General features: G+C 44.7%; 1 protein-coding gene across 1 annotated transcript in view; it reads right to left on the minus strand.

Annotated features, from left to right (window-relative positions):
- Positions 1-4,537, minus strand: part of STARD3 (StAR related lipid transfer domain containing 3) — a 29,012-nt gene extending 24,475 nt beyond the window's left edge. The window contains exon 1 of the mRNA XM_079948827.1: positions 4,367-4,537. The gene's annotated coding sequence lies outside the window, so the exon portion shown is untranslated. The remainder of the gene's footprint in view (positions 1-4,366) is intronic.
- Positions 4,538-6,000: the final 1,463 nt, after the last annotated feature.

The raw sequence follows: 6,000 nt of genomic DNA on the forward strand, positions 1-6,000 counted from the left end.
CATAAAAGTCTCAAGTTCCCTTTGGCAACTCTGGAACATTTCCTTCAAAGCTACCAACGCATCACCCAACAAAATAACCATTCCCTTGCTATTTCTGTCCTGCTTTGCCGACTCAGTGAGGTGATAGAGAACGGCGCATACGTGATTCAACACCCTAAAAAGTGCACAAGGCAACAATGCAGAAACTAAAGGTTAAATACATAAACCAGCAGAAAATATAAACCCACTAGTATGCCAACTAGGAAGCGGGCAAAAAGTATGATCAAGAACACACATTTAAAACTTTTAAGAAATTGAAAGCCTATTGAACAACAACAAAAAGTCTTCAGCTTCGAACGAAGCGTCATCAGGAAGGTTGCCAAATCAATCTTCTGGGGCAAGGCATTCAGCAACAAAGAAGGTCTTATCATATACTCCTGCTATACTAGCCACAGATGTACAACAAGGCCTCTCCCGTAACCTTAGAAAACAGCCATGTGAATATGGCAAGAAGCAGTTGGCAGCCTTTCTCAAGGTAGGTGCTGGATTCCTACTCTGGTCAGCCAGCAAGGGAAGGCTAGCCTAGAGCAGAGGTTTTCAACCTTTTTGAGTTCACGGCTCCCTTGACCAACTCCATTCTTTCTGCGGCACCCCTGTGGGGCTCAGGAGCCCAGAAATGTCACGCCTTGCCTGCAAAGCTGGCAGCCTCTCACCCTTTTTTGAACACCCTCCCTTCTGGAGTATTCCCTCAGTGTCTTCTCCTCAGGGCAGAGCTGTGAGAGGGCATCAGAAGAGGAAGGGAAAGAAAGAAAGAAAGAAAGAAAGAAAGAAAGAAAGAAAGAAAGAAAGAAAGGCATCATTCAAAGGCACCCCAGGGTGCCATGGCACACTGGTTGAAAACCACTGGCCTAGAGGAGTCTCGGCATCTTGGTTCTTTGCCATTTAGGGCCTGTGTAATCTTTTGTATGTTTACTCAGCAGTTCCATGGGACTCCCTTCCTGGTTAGGTAGAGGATTTCAGCCTTAAAAGATAAATAACCAGCGATCCAAACTGAACCGAGAAGCAAATGAGAAACCAGCATGGATGGCACAGCAAATGACTCATATGCTCTCAATAATTGGTCGAGGGCCAACTTCAGCCAGCAACAGGAGCATTTTTGGGGTAAATAGCTTTTTTATTTATTTTGAAGGAAAAAGACTATGAAAACATTTCCAATTCACATACACAGGGTATAACACGACAAGAGCATTCTCAGACTAGGCTGGATTTTCATTAAGAACACTGACCTGCTCAAGCTGTAAGGAGACAGCAAGCCTGGACACTTCCTGCAATCCCCATCCTCAGAGGCCACTATCCCAACCCAGGCTCTCCTCAGACCCCACCTCCACCCATCATTTGCCCCTTTCCTCCATCTCATCACCAGCTCCTCACCTACTTAGCTACTTCTGTAGTTTTCCTCTCCACACAGTTTAACCAATTTAATATCAACACTTCTCTTATTGTTCCCATGGGGTTCACAATGCACAATGAGGCTGATTATCCAAATCTTAATCAGTGGGATTCGGCTAGTAGAATTCCCTTCCCTGGTATCTGTTTTCAACACCCCACCTTTCAACCAAAGGAACATGTACAAATAGCAGAAGTTTGTCAATCCAAGCATGAGCCACAATCCTTGCTCCCATAAAAAGGGGCTCACCCCTTTCCCCCGAGATTTATGCTTCTTTAAACATCCAGGCCAAAACACCTCTTGACATCACCTCATCACTTCCTGCTTCCACTCCTAAAAGCTGGAAACCTAATGGGCTGGAGATCTTTTTAAAAAATAAGATCTTAAACTTCTTTGCCTAATTGATCTCAAATCCATTTAGCTTCAATATATATTTATAATTATTACACCTTTCTGACTCAGTTGCTCTCTCCCAGTGGATGAGACAAAAATGATGCTGAGAGAGGGAGAACAAGCTGGGAAACAGGTAATTTAGGGTAGGCAAGAAAAACACAGATTGACTTTGTCAGAAATAGCACCCCTGCCCCTACACTTCTGACTCCTTTTTTAGATTTACCTTGTTCTGCTAGGAAGAAGGCAAAGTCTTTGAAACCTGACCTCTCCTACACAAGGAAGCAGCACTCGCCCCACACAGGCATGCTATCACGGAAGTTAGTGTGTCATACTGGGATATGGGAGACCAGGGTTCAAATCCTCACTAAGCCATAAAACTCACTGGGTGAAACTTGGGCCAGTCATCAGTTCTCAGCCTAACCTACCTCACAGGGCTGTGAGGATAATACGAAGGGATGGAGACCTCTTTGGAGGAAAGATACATTTAATAATGTAGCATGTTGGTTGAGACACTAAGTGAGGGGTCAGCAAACCTTTTCAGCAGGGGGCCAGTCCATTGTCCCTCAGACCTTGTGGGGGGCCAGACTATATTCTGAAGGGGGAAAAAGAGAACAGATTCCTATGCCCCACAAATAACCCAGAGATGCATTTTAAACAAAAGGACACATTCCACTCATGTAAAAACATGCTGATTCCCGGACCGTCCGCGGGCCAGATTTAGAAGGCGATTGGGCCGGATCCGGCCCCTGGGCCTTAGTTTGCCTATCCATGCACTAAGCAATGATCCAAGAAGCCTCTCACCCTCCTCAGCAGAATCTCAACTCTGCCACAAACTCACTTAATTGATCCAAGGCAATCTATTACAATGGTACCTCGGGTTAAGTACTTAATTCGTTCCGGAGGTCTGTACTTAATCTGAAACTGTTCTTAACCTGAAGCACCACTTTAGCTAATGGGGCCTCCCTCTGCCGCTGCGCCGCCACAGCACGATTTCTGTTCTCAACCTGAAGCAAAGTTCTTAACCTGAAGCACTATTTCTGGGTTAGCGGACTCTATAACCTGAAGCGTATGTAACCCAAGGTACCACTGTATTCTTAGCCTGAGCTCCCATTTGCAATATAGTAGTAACAATATTGATCTACCTTACTGAGTTCTTATGGCAGATGCCACTTGTGCTACTTGCTTTACGTCTGCTAATTCCTTGACACGTGCCAAGCCATTTTTGCATGCTTTGATTGTTACTCATCAGATGATCTCTGGGGACATTCCTGTCTCCTGTACATTTTAAGGAAAATAAGCACTTCTCCTTTCCCCAGTCTACTAAAATTTCTCTTCCTCTTATCCTTTCATTGCCAAACACATGCATTAAAAGATTCTTTCAATTTCTTTTCATTGTTTCCACCCTAAAACCACATGCGGTCAGGCTCAAGCCTCCATAATAGTTCTACTGTCTGACCTAGAAGTCTTTATGTGAATAAAGACAGCCCTGCTCAGAAGAACTATAAAGTAGGTGCTTATACACATTACAAGTGCTACATGGTGACTGAAAGTCCCATATACAATCATAGCCATTAGGAGGCCTTAGGCGAACTGCTCTACTCCAAAGGAACTTACACTACAATAATTCTGATAAATCTTCTAGGTAGCAAAAGCCTAAAATGGCAAGTGTTCCAAAAGTTGCAACCTTACAGGGCTGATGCAAGGATGACTAAAGTATGAGCACTATAATTATAACTATTTTTTATTAGAAATACTATTTGGTGACAGTCCTTCATTTTAGGCAACATCTAGCTTCTTCTCTCTTTTGTTTTTGCCATTTTCCCTCCCTTCAAAGTAAGCTTCAAAGTAAGACATAGATCTATGAATCAGCAAGTTCCCAGTCCAAATCTTAGATCCATCATGAATTTCATAATGCCAAGCCTCAGTTCCCCATCTCTGCAAATTTGACCCCACTATTTATTTCCCTTGTACTGCCATGCACCTGTAGCTGTCAACAATGCGCAACACTTAAATCACCTGATGAAGTGCGGGATGTAGCCTGGGAAATCTCCACCCACAATAAACAAGGTTAATCTTCTAAGGCGCCATTATTTGTTGCAATAGACCCAAACCTGCAACAATGTGGTTTTTATTTATCATAATTTTTATTATTATGACAGCAGCAGCATGTAGGTTAATAACGTTGCAGCTATAAGACTCGGGAAGCCCCCAGGAGAAATTTCACCTCAGGGCCACAGCAGAAGTAAGCCACCCTCACATGAATACACACATCTTAAAAGACCCACAACTACAAAATGAGGACGATTAATACTGACCTACCTTACAGGGCTGTTGTTAAGGATTCCTGACCTAATGCATGTGAACCGTTTTGAACACACCAAAATTCAAAGTATTAATTCACATCCTAACAATAATATATGTCTATATGTATATCTATATAGAGATATATATATATATGCCCCAATTTTCACGAGCCTGTCTTTCTTCTTTCCCTACGAGCTCATCCTACACTGCAAGGCCGGGCTTCCCCCACCGCTAGACGTTTACCTGATGGGCCACTGCCTCAGCAACAGGAACAAGGGCTGGGGGGCAGGGAGAGAAATAGACGGAAGTAACCGCCACTTCGGACAGGACACTACTTCCTATCACGTGATCGCAGCGTGACATGAAGAAAAAAAACAAGCCGGCACGCGCACCCTCCCTCAGTCAATTCTCCGAAAGCGAGAGCAAAAGGGGGCGGAGTCAGAGCGCGGGCGTGGAAAGCAGGAAGCGAGAGAGAGCGCTAAATGGTTGACTGCGGAGGGCAGGCGCGTGGGGGGAGGGAGGAGGAAGCTACGCCATTGGTTGGAAGGAAGCCGTTTGCGTATCCCTCATTGGCTACGGTGGGAGAAGAGAGGCGAGATTTAGAGCGCGACGCGAAACGTTCAGGTCGTTGGGCGGGATTCCGTGTAAGATTCCGCCCATTGGTTTCTTGGGAGGTGAAGGCTGTGGCAGTGATTGGTTAGAAAAAAAAGGAGGCGGGAGGCACTTATTGTCTGATAGCGGGTGGGAGTGCGGTAGGAGTGTTGATTGGTAGTTGTTGGATCAATGAGACACTTTTATTGGCTGGAGGGATGGGGAAAGGACGCAAAGGGGTTCGGCAGCTGGGAAAACATAAATACAAAAAGAATGGAGTGGTTGTGTTGGGATGGAGGAATGTGACCTGTGTGGAAGGAAAAGGTGCAGGAAGTGGTTGAAGTTTGTGAAACGGATCTATTAGGAGTCTGGGACGCACAGTAGCAGGGAGGGCTGAGCATACGTGTGTATAAAGCAGACACGTGTGTGAGAGATCAACTAGCTGCAAGAGAGGTTGCATGGGGGTGGGTTGTGATTTTCGGGGAGAACTCGTGATCTCTGGGTCGGATGTTGGTGGGGAGAAATTAATTGCTGGGATTTGTCCCCAGTATTTTGTATTCAGGTGGAGAGAGGGAAGACACGTGTGTTGTGGCTGTTTGGCCGCTAGATGCTTTTGGACTACAGCTCCCATCATCCCTGACCAATGGCATTTGGGAGGCTACAAGTTCCTCAGTCCTGTTGTATGCGATGTAATCTGCATGTGTGCATGAAGAAGAGACTAGGCTTTTGTGAGACATACTGCATTTCCAGTTCCGTTGTAATAGTAGCAGCACCACTACCAGTTGTGTATAATGTATTTCATACTGTAAAGTGACAACGAGGCAACTCTGAAAATCAATTCCACTCCCATTAGTATTGTAGGTGGGGCTGAGTCTGAGGTGGAAAAGGAGATTTGCTCATGCAAGACAGGGCAGAGTAAAAAATTGTAAACCGTTTGGATTACGGCACAAACAGAGATCAGGGAGGCCGTGAGATGAGGTTGTTATGTGTCTCTGTTGAAATCGGCAAGGGCAGGTGACTGTTTCTTAGAAAGTCATCAACAAGTTTGTACAAGACCACATATGTTTCTAGCTGCTGTTTCATAACAGCTAGAGAGATAGCTATCTCAGCTGTTGCTCACAAGTGTTTATTTATTTCGAAGAAAGATATACATGGCCTTTCCCCCACCTTTTCTGCACAAACCTATGCACCTATAAGCCTGTTCCTTTGTTACTGAAGTTTTGGACTTTTTCATTATTAATACAGTTCCAGTTACATGTTTTGTATGTCTATATTCCTTTCCTCAC

This window comes from Podarcis cretensis, assembly GCF_951804945.1.
Source record: "Podarcis cretensis genome assembly, chromosome: 13".
In the NCBI taxonomy this organism is placed as follows: domain Eukaryota; kingdom Metazoa; phylum Chordata; class Lepidosauria; order Squamata; family Lacertidae; genus Podarcis; species Podarcis cretensis.